General features: G+C 41.2%; 1 long non-coding RNA gene across 2 annotated transcripts in view; it reads left to right on the forward strand.

Moving 5' to 3' along the window:
* LOC108120235 (uncharacterized) overlaps positions 1-14,147 on the forward strand; it is a 70,180-nt gene that overhangs the window by 21,691 nt on the left and 34,342 nt on the right. The window contains exon 3 of one of the 2 annotated variants that reach the window (XR_011443539.1): positions 3,248-3,673. The exons of the other annotated variant lie outside the window; for it this stretch is intronic. This is a non-coding gene — a long non-coding RNA (uncharacterized lncRNA). Of the gene's footprint in view, positions 1-3,247; positions 3,674-14,147 lie in introns of those variants that run through there. 2 annotated transcript variants of the gene reach the window in all.

The following is a 14,147-nucleotide window of genomic DNA, read 5'->3' on the forward strand; positions in this document are numbered from 1 at the left end:
TATATGTTTACACTTTTGTTCGTTTATTTTAATGCGCCAGTCGGACAGCCACCTTTCCACTATTGTGAGATGATTAGCCAGTTGGGTTGTTGCCTGCATTGGGCATCTGGAGCGACTAAGGATAGCGTTATCGTCGGCGAACGTTGAGGTTGTTAGTTGTGCGCTCGTAGGAATATCCGCAGTATACAAAACATATAGACACGGGCCGAGTGCGCTTCCTTGTGGAACTCCAGCTTCGATGGTGTAGTTCTGTGTTCTGTTCTGTGGGCACTCACGTATTTTTTGTATTTTAGCCAGTTCGTTTTTGGCGTCGTCAGGCTGAAGGGGTGTTCGGTTATTTCTGGGCTTTGAAGAAGCGTTAGAAGCACTGGCGAGTGGTCTGATGATAAGTCCGAGACTGCTTTTGCACTTATTAGATTGCGAGGTATGTTTTTTGTCACTGCAAAATCAATAAGGTCTGGTAGCTTTCGTGAGTCTGTTGGCCAGAATGTGGGACTTCCAGGGAAAACGTAAACCAGTTTATTTTTCACATTTATAATTGCATTGTACAATTGTCTTCCTTTGGGAGTCACTAGACGTGATCCCCAGTGCGTATGTTTGGCGTTGTAGTCTCCTGCGGCTATAAATCGATCCCCAAGTGAATTGTAGAAGTCCATAAATTGTCCTTCCAAGATTGAGAAACGAGGAGGGCAGTAAACGGCAGCGATTGAAAGGATTCCGTTGCTTGACTGAATTTGTATCGATGTGGCCTGCAAGGAGTTTGTTGCAAACCTTTTGTGAAAGTGGTGTTTAATGCGTTCTCTGATTAGAACTCCAGTTCCGCCGTGGGCTTTCCCATCTGGATGATCTGTGCGGTAGATTGTGTAGCCTCTTATATGAAAGTTGTATTTGCTTGTAAGATGCGTTTCCACCAGTAGCATAACGTCAATATGGTTTTCGGTTAAGAATTGTGATAATTCTAGTTTATGCCGTGAGACACCATTGGCGTTCCACATTGATATTCGTAGCGCCTGCATAGATTATTTAGACTGTTGTGCTACGAGCAGCTGTATCACCATGTTCTGGTTTTAAACAAGCGATTGCATGGTCGTTTGCATGAATGACATAAGCTCCATCATACTTTGTTGGAGGGTAAGCCTCATAGTTTCCATTTTGCTGTGTGGCTGTTCTGGGGCCTGTTGAGCGCTTTGAGAGTTAGGCTGAATTGGAATTTCCCTTCCAGATCGTAGAGCCTCGGCGTAGGAGAAGCCGTTGGTGGTGTTTAGTGGACCGAATGAGGATCTCGCAGCTTTGGCGAAGAAGACGTCTGGCGTAGTTTTTGACGCAATGTACGCATTCTGTGGATTTTGGTTGCGCGTTGCGGTCGCTTATACACCATACATCCTCTATAGTTTGCTGTGTGGCTGCCTCCGCAGTTTCCACATTTCTTCACGGTACTGTCCTTGTTTGTAGTGCAGCAAGCGGACTTGTGGGCGTCCCCGCAGACTACACAGACAGCCCGAAGTGTGCAGTAAGACCTTGTGTGTCCATACTCTTGACAGTTAGTGCATTGCACTGGACCATTGCGTTTATGTGGTTCTTCAACAGTGATTTTCCGATGCAAAAGATATTGCAGGTTGTAGATTGGGTGGACTTCGTTCTTCTTCAGCGACCTGCTCGAGCTCGACCTTGAAGAGGGGTTGTGGCTTTTTATCTTTATTTAGAATGTTAATAACATTCTTGACGGCGAAGCCCTTTTCCTTAAGGTCGGTTTTTATTTCGGCGGCGGTAAGATCGGGTACGATTCCCTTTACTATCACTTGTAGGCCTTTACTGCTTTTCAGCTGGTACGTGTAATAGTTTTTCTGTACAGTGTCCAGATATTTGGACACGATTCGGAAGTGCTCTTCAGTCTTGGTTTGCACCTTTGTTTCATGGATGTTCCCTTTGATAAGCGGAACAACATGAAAGTTGTCACCGTTCCCGATCAACGATTCAATTTTGTTGTCCAGGGCACTCGAGCTTTTCTCCCTAATATAGATTGGAGGGGGCTTGGGTTTTTTTGCGGTGTCTTGGGCTGGTTGGTTTTCCTCAGCCTCCGCCAGTAGGGCAAATCTGTTAGTAGTGGATCTGTCTGGTTCTTTATCGATATTCAGGACACGGTCAATTTTTGTTTTGTTGCCTGCCGGATTACTCTGCGGGCTAAGCTTGCGCTTAATTTGGATGTAGCGATCCATTCCAGTCTGTGTGGCCGTTACCGCTTTGGCACTTTCCGAGGTTATTGTTTTTGTACTCGCTGTAGTCGTTGACGTCGCGGTACTTTGAGTTGCAGAGGTTTTCGCTGTTGTTGCAGAAGTTGTAGCGCTGCTAGTTGTTGGTGCGAAATTTGTTTCCGATATTGGAGGGGGGGTTTTACACTGCGAACTCCATGACGCGGGAGTCGGAGTGAGCAGAGCGGGTGAGCAAGACCGTGCCCTTTGGGTTTCAACGGTCAGTAAAGCCGGGTTGCTTATAATCGCCGATTTTTCCACTTCGGTATCGCGGGTTGAGAAGTAAGAGTAGACGTCGTTTCTTTGGTTCACTGAACTTCTACGCTCGTTCTTTTGATCGTTGCTCAATGAGCTCATTGCGTGGCTCTTACTTTTTTTTTGAACAATGCACTAGTTTTGGTTTAGCACATCACAACTGTTATAAAAAGCTTGTCTGTCGCTTTTAGTAAATTGTAGTTCAGCGTCTTTTCGCTTATATTGGGTTACCCCAGTTTTTTTGAATAGCTGTATTATGGTGGAGTTTTCCCGGAGCTCGGACAAAGCACGTCCGCTCAGTTCGGTAGTTCGTATACGAGTTAATCGTAATACTCGTAATACGAGTAAGTTAAAACTATACATTGTTTTTATGGCCGGCTAAGATGTGTATATTTTTTTAAACCCAGGATACAATGAGACCTTACAATGTTTATATCATAGTGCTTTTAAGTCAAATCCTTGAGCGGAGTATCTCAGGAGATATTTTTAACAATCTGCGACAGGAACGCGATAGAAACCGAATGGTTATTATTGTTCAATTTTTGTGGGGACATAACGCTTTACAAAATCCAGTATACTCATAGATTTTGCCTTACGAGGTATAAATCTTAGCTCATTTTTACGAGATCTTTGAGGGGAGTACCTTAAATGATTATTACCCAGAAATCCAACAGAAGAAAAAACAAATTTTTTTTTTTATTTTGTAGATAAGCCTTTGACAAGTTCCTATATTTTCACAACAGGTCTTTTGCAATATCCAGATCGCGGCCAAATCTTCGTTCATAAGGATGAAAATTAAGGATTTCATTCTTGAAGATGGTAGATCAAGCTCTAAGAATGGCAAAGACCAAGAAAATCAAACGCCGTTTTGAGGTGCTTGGCTTCCCATGGGAGAAAGAGGTGATCCAGGGAAGTGCAGCAAGTACATCCAGAGACTACACAACCACCCCAACGAGTTGGCGACCACTCTCCTTGACAACAGCGAACAGATTCGGCGGCTGCGCAGAACTCACTCGCTGGACCTCATTCGGAATAACTCTTAGACTTTCTTATTTTTCCACCTATAACTTAAGTTACACATAATTCAAGTTTTCTGCCACAATATTTAATGGTTCCCAGTTCTCTCTTCATTCATGTGAGATTAGGTGACCGTAAAATAATGCAGGGGTTATTACAAAACTACAACTTTTATGAGCCTCTTAACTATATTTTTTCTTCTGTAGTGCAAATGTACTGTTACCCAACTTTTCCTAATGCCGTTAGGTGCGCGTCGATCTGGTGGCGTGCCGATCACATCGCCTGTGTGGATTATACCTCGGAGGCTATTCCGAATTAATATTACGAACTTAATGTGTCATGGAAATGATTCGCATTCCAAAACAGATGAGCTAAATCATAAAGTTCTGGATCTGGAATCCCTTTTCGAAAGCCTTAATGCCAAAGTGGACCACGCCCTTGTAAATGATGCGGCTGGACGCGCCCCTTCAGCTGGGGTGCATGTTGTTGCTCCCCCTCCTATGCCTACCAGCACTGGGAGCAAAAAGGCTACACTGGGCTAGGCCCCAACAGTATCTAAGAGGGCTGTCCCGAGGAAGAAGCGGATCAACCCTAATAGTCGCATTGTGGGACAAGCACCCAGTTGCTGAATGTGGAGCCGAGTGATAGGCCTAGCCTGTGCTATGCTTGTCAAAAAGGATGCTGACATCAACGTCCTCAAGTTCGTTAACTTTAAATTGGGAGTTCCGGCGCAACATTTCCCTACAGTCTTCAATGATAACATTTGGCCTATGTCGGTGAAAATCAGCCGTTTTGTGTATAGAGAGCCTTCTAAGGCTATTGACCTCCCTTTACCACAATCGCGATCTTTAAAAAAACCCCAGTAAACGGCGCTGCTGGTGCCGTTATTTCTTCCTCTTCACAAGCTTCTATTTGTCACACCGATTGCTCTCTGCTGCGCTACCAACAACAAACGGCGTGGGCTTTAATGGTAACGGTTGACGCTTTCTTCAATTCCTCCAATAATTTGCTTCGTTTGCTGATTGATATTCTCCAACAAAAAAAAACTATTTTCAAGGCGAGTTGTTTACTTCTTACCTTCACTTGTGGATGTCCAGCGACAAGAAGACGATGGTAATCGAGACGTTGGCACCGCATCTCTGCTCATCTTATCTTTTTTCGCCACTCGCTGGTTCGTTCTTTTTAACGATGGAAGATGTTTATTTACGTTTTGGACGTGTGAGTCGATCTTTGCTGCGTTTGGATGTCCCTGGCTATGAACGCTCAATGTTTTCACCTGGCACCGGATTTGCCCTGCAACTTTACTCTCGCAGGTCTTCTGTTGAGTTGTAACGTCCTGGTTCTGATCGGGAGCACGCACTGTCTGTTGCCGGCCTAGCTCAGGGCCAGAGGGAGGGTTCTTGTGCTTCCCCAAATCAGGGTTACCAAATAAAAGAAATCGACAGTGCTTAAGGGAAGGGAGTGGCCAAAGTGGTGGGGGAGAGAGAGAGAATGAGGATCTTAGCTTGGAGAACTCAGGTGTTATGGATCTCCTCTTTACCCGCCCTACCTTGTTGCACCATTATCATTGGGCAACCCATTTTACGTTAGCTTGTCTCTGGAAACCCCACGGAAATATTTAGACGCGATTCATTATAATTTCATTACTTCATTATATTCAATAAATTTTTCAGTGTTTGGTTCATTATTCCTACTACAACAAATTCTAATCCTAATCCAACATCATTATTCAAAGGGTTTAACCTAACCTTAACATAAAATGATTTAGTATGATTTAAATTTTATGATTTACTTAATTTATATTGATTGGAATTTAGAAAATTAAGGAAATTACTCTATGTTGCTCTACTTCATGATTTTACTTCATCCAAAATATTCATATACATATTTACATATCTTTTTTATGTCATTCTAACAAATATTCGTTAGGTTGTTGCGGCTATGCCGTACTTACAGCTCGTCCCTCGAGGTCAGCAGGCCTGTCGACTTCCGATGCAGCTATGTATTTATATGTATTTTCTAAAGTTTACTTCATAATAGTGTAGATATTTATATATATATATAGATATTAAAGGATGTAGTAGGTAATTAATTTAACAAAAGCAAAAACTTTCAAAACTTATTAATTCTAGAAAATAACAATTATTAACAATTATGATTCAAAATTCTTTAAAGTTTTACATTCCCTACAGTGGCAGATCAGCTATGCATCTAAAACTGTGGGGGTTATATGGTATTTGTTTTTCTGTTAATTCTCTTGGGGAAATAACGGATGCAGCATGGTAGAAAACAGAACACAAATCCGCGAGAGCTACTTTTATAGTAGGCGAGAGGAGAGGGGGGAGTTGATTCCACGCCTCATGGAAACCTCGTGGTCCTTATGTAATGTTAGGGAACAGCGGGGGGGTTTCATGACGATCCGTTACTGTTCCTCCAAAACGCTCCTCAATAGCTCTAAATCCTCATCTCGGATTCCTGCGTTTCTGGCTTATATATATTTTATGTATGTGCTCGGCCGAAATACCAGGCCACCATGGCTCTGCGAAATTTATGGCCATTAGAACTTCCCCAAGAATTGCAGTTTCTTTTTCTCACCTGATATTGGCCGACCCACAGGGAAAATTAAACAGCAACTCTCAATTGCACTTGAAACTCGCACTTGTTTGGTTGCAACTAGTTTCATAAATTCACTTTAATTCAAATATAAAGATTGCGGAACACGTGTAATTAGATATTTCCACGTGTTTTATTCTTAAAAAGGTGAAATCTTAGGTCAATCCGCTTGAGTCAAAGAACGATTTGAAAGTGAAACTGGGCTTATCTTTGCAACGAAAACGAACCTACTTGCACATGCCAGGGAGCTTTAACGGTTCTAAAAAAAAGGCATAGGAAAGAAGGGGACGGCAAGTGTGCACTTTTGGAGACTACTGCAATCTGCACAATGGGACACATCTGAAATTGTTTGTCTTAAAATTTGCTCGTGAAAATCACCCTCACACCCACAGGTTGGAATGAAAAATTTATTTTTCGGCTCAAAGCTGAAAAAAGGGTGATCTTTACCAGATGTCTTTAGCATGAAAGGTCCCTAATTCTTTTCCTGATAAGTCTTCTAGTAAATACAGCGATTGTCCGCACTTTTTCTTTACTCGGACTTTTACTCCAACAGGCGCTAGCTTAGCGTTGAAATTTCCTGCGGCATTGCTTAGCTTAAAGTTTCTCTTCGTTACTATCTGGCCAATATTAAATGTCCGGTGATGGCTTCGCAAATCATACGTACGTTTGTTGGTCTGATAGGCTTTCTGCATATGTTTTTGAATGTCCCCTCGAATATTGGAAAAGTTGTCTAATCGATTAAGGGTAGTGGATCCCTCATTAATTAATCCCAATTTTTCTAAAAGTTGGTAATCGTTACCATGAGTAATCATGTTTTGTCCAAAAACGGCTAAATATGGGGGCATTCCAATCGACTGATGTAGATTATTTCGCAAGGCGCTATTAATGCTACTCAAGTACTTGTCCCATTCCCTCTGATCTGACCGAATGTAAGATCTTAACGCCGCGTTAATAGATCTATTTACTCGTTCTGCAGCGTTGGACTGAGGAGCATATGCTGCTGTGCACCGGTGTTGGACTCCGTACCGATTCAAAAACGCAGAGAAGTCATTTCCCTTAAACTGTCTACCGTTGTCAGTAACTACTACCTGTGGAACTCCAAAGCAATCGAAAATATCCTCTTTAAGGATTTTAACTACAATCTCCCATGTAAATTTCTTTACAGCCTTCAAGAAGGTGAATTTTGAGAAGTGATCCAAAATTATGAATATTCCTATATTTCCTCGTTTGGTTCTAGGAAAAGGACCGATGAAATCGAGATATAGTCTCTGAAAAGGTCTCTCGCTTTTAGTTTGCTGTCCCATTGGAATTTTCATTTTCTGTGTGGGATGCTTGCAAGTTTGACATACCTCACATTGGCGGATGTAATCGCGGACATTGATAACCATTCCTGGCCATGAGAAAGTTCTGCGGATTCTCTCTAAGCACTTTGCCATGCCACAATGCGAAGCGGATGGTTGATCATGGGCTGCTCTAATAACTTCTGTTCTCAATTGACTTGGGACTACCAACTTCCAGCACTGATCGTCTTTATCCAGATCGCCTCTGGAAAAGTTACGACGATGATAAAGCAAGTTGTCAACTACCTGATAGTCGGGCATGTTATTGGCAACTATTTTGTCGATCAGTTCTTTATATTCCGAAGACTGGAACGCATCGGAACTAAGATCTATTTCGGGCCATACTTCGATGTCTACATTGGCAACGTTCACATCTCCTTCGAAAGATCGAGAGATGGCATCGGGTACAACATTTTCACTTCCCTTTCGGTGTTCTATGGTCAACTGGTATCCTTGAAGTTTCATGGCCCATCTTTCTAGTCTACCTCTCAAGTCGTTCTTTTTCATTAACCAACTTAAACTAGCATGATCGGTGATTACTTTAATGGGGTGTCCTTCGATGTACATTCTAAATCTTTCAATGGCTAAAACTACCGCTAAACACTCTAATTCGGTTACCGAATAATTTCGCTGAGCCTTGTTAAGCTTTTTGGACATATAACTGATTGGCCGCTCGTATCCGTCTTCGTCACACTGCGCCAATAATCCTCCTACTCCATAGATGGATGCATCGCACTGAATGATGAAAGGTTTGTCGTAATTGGGACTAATTAATACTGGCGATGAGCATAATTTGTCTTTAATGGCTTGAAAAGATTTCTGTGCATCGTCGTTCCATGTTAAGGATTTTCCTTTCAATAATTCTGTGAGTGGAAAAACTATTGTCGAATACTGTGGTATAAATCTCTGATACCAACCGGTCATGCCTAAAAACCGTCGTAATTGTTTCTGCGTTGCAGGGACAGGATAGTCTGAAATGGCACGGACTTTGTCGTTGTTCGGTTGTAGAGTGCCCTCTCCTACTACATATCCTAAATATTCCACTTTAGATAAGCCGAATTGACTTTTGGCTATATTGATGGTCAACCCTGCCTTACGTAAATGGGAAGCAACTACGGTTAAGTGAGTCAGGTGTTCATCCAAAGTAGAAGATAATACCAATAGGTCGTCTAGGTAAACCATCACGTGAGACTTTAATTGATATGGTATAACCTGATCCATTAATCTGCACATTGTTTGGGGTGCATTACACAAACCAAAAGGCATGCGCTTAAACTGGTATAGCGGTCGATTTGGGACAACAAACGCGGTTTTTGGTCGAGATTTCTCTTCTAAAGCAATTTGCCAAAACGCGTCTTTTAAATCGATCTTTGAAACGCATCGAACTGTAGGAAGTCTACTCAATAAACCTTCTAAGTGTGGCATAGGATATGTGTCCTTTGCGGTAACACTATTCAATTTTCTTGAATCCAGACAAAACCTTACCTTTCCTGGTTTTACTAATAGGACAATCGGTGAAGACCATTCCGATGGAGGTGCTTCTTCTATAATGTCTAACTCTAACATTCGGTCAATTTCGCTACACAAAAGTTTTTCTTTGCCTGGCGAAATAGGATAATAACGCTGTTTAACCGGACGCGTATCCTTTGTGTCGATTACGTGCTCAACCAACTTTGTTAAACCCAATCCGTCACATTCAGATGTAGGAAATAACTCAATGACGTTCTGTAACTTGCGGTTTTCTGTGGCTGATAATGCTAGTTTGTCGCTACTCGTTTCTATCGCATGTACTTCGGGAAGATTGGATTGATAGTTTATAGAAATTCCGAATTGATTCCAAAAGTCAACTCCACATATAATGTCTAATGATATGGACGGAACAATTAAAAACTCAAAATTGTTTTCAAGGTTGTTATATTATCAATGATATTACTATTGCACCTGAAATTTCTTGACGTTTTCCGTCTGCTGTACAAACTCTTCCTTTTTGTTTTTGATATTGCTTTGAATCTACTATTGTTTTTGCTAATTCTCCACCTATGATGCTTTTGTTGGCACCACTATCTAATAATGCATAATAGGGTTGATCGAAAATGTGAAGCTTAACAAATGGACGATTATCTTGAGCATTTTGTGACAGGCTCGATACTGTATACGTTGTAGACTTCTTCAAACTGTTCCAAAATTTTCGCATTCGCCTAGATGATCGTGAATTATGGTATTTAATTGAAAACAATTCAGATCTTCTTGACTCGTATTCTTTAAGTCTTATGTGATACGGCTTCCTGATTTTATGACTAACTTCTTCATCTAACAGTTCTGGTTTATTTGGATTTGAAAGTATAATTAAATTTTCGCTTGAATTTAGTTGCGGACATCCCTCTTGTGTGAATTGCGGATGTCCTGTGGATCGTTTCCCGAATGCGGATTACATTTAACACATTTTGGTCGATAGGTATCTAAAGCTCCACATCCGTAACAAAACACGCGCCGAGGTTTAAGACAGTCCAAATACCTGTGCCCTGGATCATCACAATTCCAGCACTTCATGGAAGTCTTTATTGCAAACACCTTCTGGTTATCTGTCTCTAAGTCCGAAACTTCATCTTGTTGGTCCTCTAACGAGACGGCATTAACTGTACGTCTAAAGTTGTTTTGTAAATTCCCTTGCTTATACTTATTGTTGCCAAAGAATGCCTCATGTTTGTGACACTCTCGTCTCAATGCTGACAATGATGGGGTATCTACATGCAAAAGTTCATGATATAACTCTGGTCTTAGATTGTTTCGAACTTCTGCTACGATTTCTTCATCAGACAATGGTTCTCGTAAGGCATCAGTAATAGCAACCATGGCATCTAAGAATTCATCGAAACTTTCTTTTCGACCCTGTTTTCGTCTACGTAAAGTATCTTTAATGTCCCTTTCTGTACGTTGATCTTTGTACCTTTCTCTTAAACGAGTGCATAGATCGAACCAGGTGGTTTCCTCATTAGATCTGTGACAGCGCCAATAAAAATTCAAAGCTGGTCCAGCAAAAAGTAAATGTCCAAATTTGTAGAGCAATACAAAATTTCCATTTAAACTTTGAGATGTTAAGCAGTTAACTCTATAAATAAAGTCTTCTACTGAGATATCACTAAGCAACCCTGTAAATTTGATATGCCAATTCGAGATAACTCCAGCAGTTTTATCCGAGAAGTCTCGAAAAGATTCCTGAACTACCGGCGAATTATTATTACGTCTGTGAAATTGATTGGATCGTGCTCCACTGTCTAAACTTATACGAGGATGGGCCAAGGGTGCAGGAAAATCCCATTCAAGTTGAGGTTCTTCTGGGTTTTCTCGTGGAATCCCGTTTAACGACAAGCTATTAAGGGTTGTACGAACTTCTTCGGACAAGGTTGCTGCCATGCTTATACGAAATGACTCCATAGAACTTGCTATCAATTGTTGAATTCTTTCTTCACTAATACCATTGGAATCGGCAGTAGCCTGAGTATTTGTTATTTCCTGACGCGATGAAGCTCCTAGACTCGTTCGGGGGTTTACATTTGCATTCGGTCTTTGGTGTGATCGGGTATTAGGTCTATTTCTAGGAATAGTTCCGGTGGTTGAGCTATTGTTTCCACCAGCTCTGGTTGTCCTAGAGTGGGGAACGTTCGCTTCTGCATTAGTCAAAGTCTGGCTTTCAACCTGATCTCGCTGACAAACACTTCGACAAATCGGACAAGTTTCATTATTATCTAACCACGACAATATGCATTGGCGATGGAATTTGTGTTTACATGCTATCTCCACATATTCTCCTTGAATATTTGTATCATTGCATATAGTGCAGCTTATTGTAGTATCTCTCTCATTGGACATTCGTGCTACCAAGTTTTCTAGACTGCGTCTGACTGCCATTATTTATGTTTATATTTTATTTTTGCTTTGTTTATCTTAAATATGTTTGGTTAGTGATTTATTTTTCATTGTTGTTGGGGTTTTACTCCGAGACAAGCTAACTTAACTATTCAGCTAAGGTATCCCACATTCTCTTACTTTGGGTCTATTGCACTATTGTGGAAACTGTCAATGAAAAGAGAGTCTTGCCAAGAATGCTCAGCAAAAATAATCTCCAATTTTAATTGATTTCCGAAATTAATATTAGGAATTACATTCAGTTGGTGAGGAACCGATTTAGACTCAGGACGAAAAATCCAAGACTGATATTGTAAAGCCTGATGGAATACAAGAAATACGATATATGTATTTAATAAACGTGAGTCTTGGCCACTAGATTGGCTATTACCAAACTGTGTCATCCAAAGATCTCCTGATTTAAATTGTGAACTTTTAGCTATAATGGATTTTTGGGAACGGATGAAATTGTGAGGGAAAATATCTACATATCGTTCTTCACGTATGGTCATTCTGTACTATATACCTTGTCACCACGTTTACCACGATTGCCCACGTTGGCTTCACGGTTGACTCCAACGTCGGCTCCACGGTTGGACGCCATTTTATCTGTAACGTCCTGGTTCTGATCGGGAGCACGCACTGTCTGTTGCCGGCCTAGCTCAGGGCCAGAGGGAGGGTTCTTGTGCTTCCCCAAATCAGGGTTACCAAATAAAAGAAATCGACAGTGCTTAAGGGAAGGGAGTGGCCAAAGTGGTGGGGGAGAGAGAGAGAATGAGGATCTTAGCTTGGAGAACTCAGGTGTTATGGATCTCCTCTTTACCCGCCCTACCTTGTTGCACCATTATCATTGGGCAACCCATTTTACGTTAGCTTGTCTCTGGAAACCCCACGGAAATATTTAGACGCGATTCATTATAATTTCATTACTTCATTATATTCAATAGATTTTTCAGTGTTTGGTTCATTATTCCTACTACAACAAATTCTAATCCTAATCCAACATCATTATTCAAAGGGTTTAACCTAACCTTAACATAAAATGATTTAGTATGATTTAAATTTTATGATTTACTTAATTTATATTGATTGGAATTTAGAAAATTAAGGAAATTACTCTATGTTGCTCTACTTCATGATTTTACTTCATCCAAAATATTCATATACATATTTATATATCTTTTCTATGTCATTCTAACAAATATTCGTTAGGTTGTTGCGGCTATGCCGTACTTACAGCTCGTCCCTCGAGGTCAGCAGGCCTGTCGACTTCCGATGCAGCTATGTATTTATAGGTGTTTTCTAAAGCTTACTTCATAATAGTGTAGATATTTATATATATATATAGATATTAAAGGATGTAGTAGGTAATTAATTTAACAAAAGCAAAAACTTTCAAAACTTATTAATTCTAGAAAATAACAATTATTAACAATTATGATTCAAAATTCTTTAAAGTTTTACATTCCCTACAGTGGCAGATCAGCTATGCATCTAAAACTGTGGGGGTTATATGGTATTTGTTTTTCTGTTAATTCTCTTGGGGAAATAACGGATGCAGCATGGTAGAAAACAGAACACAAATCCGCGAGAGCTACTTTTATAGTAGGCGAGAGGAGAGGGGGGAGTTGATTCCACGCCTCATGGAAACCTCGTGGTCCTTATGTAATGTTAGGGAACAGCGGGGGGGGTTTCATGACGATCCGTTACTGTTCCTCCAAAACGCTCCTCAATAGCTCTAAATCCTCATCTCGGATTCCTGCGTTTCTGGCTTATATATATTTTATGTATGTGCTCGGCCGAAATACCAGGCCACCATGGCTCTGCGAAATTTATGGCCATTAGAACTTCCCCAAGAATTGCAGTTTCTTTTTCTCACCTGATATTGGCCGACCCACAGGGAAAATTAAACAGCAACTCTCAATTGCACTTGAAACTCGCACTTGTTTGGTTGCAACTAGTTTCATAAATTCACTTTAATTCAAATATAAAGATTGCGGAACACGTGTAATTAGATATTTCCACGTGTTTTATTCTTAAAAAGGTGAAATCTTAGGTCAATCCGCTTGAGTCAAAGAACGATTTGAAAGTGAAACTGGGCTTATCTTTGCAACGAAAACGAACCTACTTGCACATGCCAGGGAGCTTTAACGGTTCTAAAAAAAAGGCATAGGAAAGAAGGGGACGGCAAGTGTGCACTTTTGGAGACTACTGCAATCTGCACAATGGGACACATCTGAAATTGTTTGTCTTAAAATTTGCTCGTGAAAATCACCCTCACAGAGTCTAATGGAATTTTCAATGTGTCCTCATCGGCCATCTTGCAAGCTATGCGTACTGGATATGCCTCCACATGCACCAGTACCTGGAGTGCACTTTCATCATAACCGCCTTGCTGTCCAATTCCCAGTTTGGACTGTAGCTACGAGTCCTCGGATCCCAATAAAAGCCTAAAAGTCCTTTAGGTGAGAGGCCGTTGTGCCGCTCAGCTGTGCATAAGAGCGCACCCTCGCTGAAGAGCGCACCCGCGCTGAAGAGCGCATCGTGCAGAAGAGCGCATCCACACTCGCCCCTCTGTGCACCCTCTCTCTCTCGTTGGTTGTCGTCGATCGTTATTTTATTGTTCTAGTTAAGTCAATCTCTTGTAAGCAGCGGAATAAAGCTGAACGCGTTTTTTTTAATTTACCCCGAAGACGCCCCCGACTTCTTATTTCATCCTTACTTCTGGAATCTTTTGCGGCAGCAACGCCCCCCTACAACATTTTGG

The sequence above is a fragment of the Drosophila bipectinata genome, chromosome 4 (genome assembly GCF_030179905.1).
Source record: "Drosophila bipectinata strain 14024-0381.07 chromosome 4, DbipHiC1v2, whole genome shotgun sequence".
Lineage (NCBI taxonomy): Eukaryota > Metazoa > Arthropoda > Insecta > Diptera > Drosophilidae > Drosophila > Drosophila bipectinata.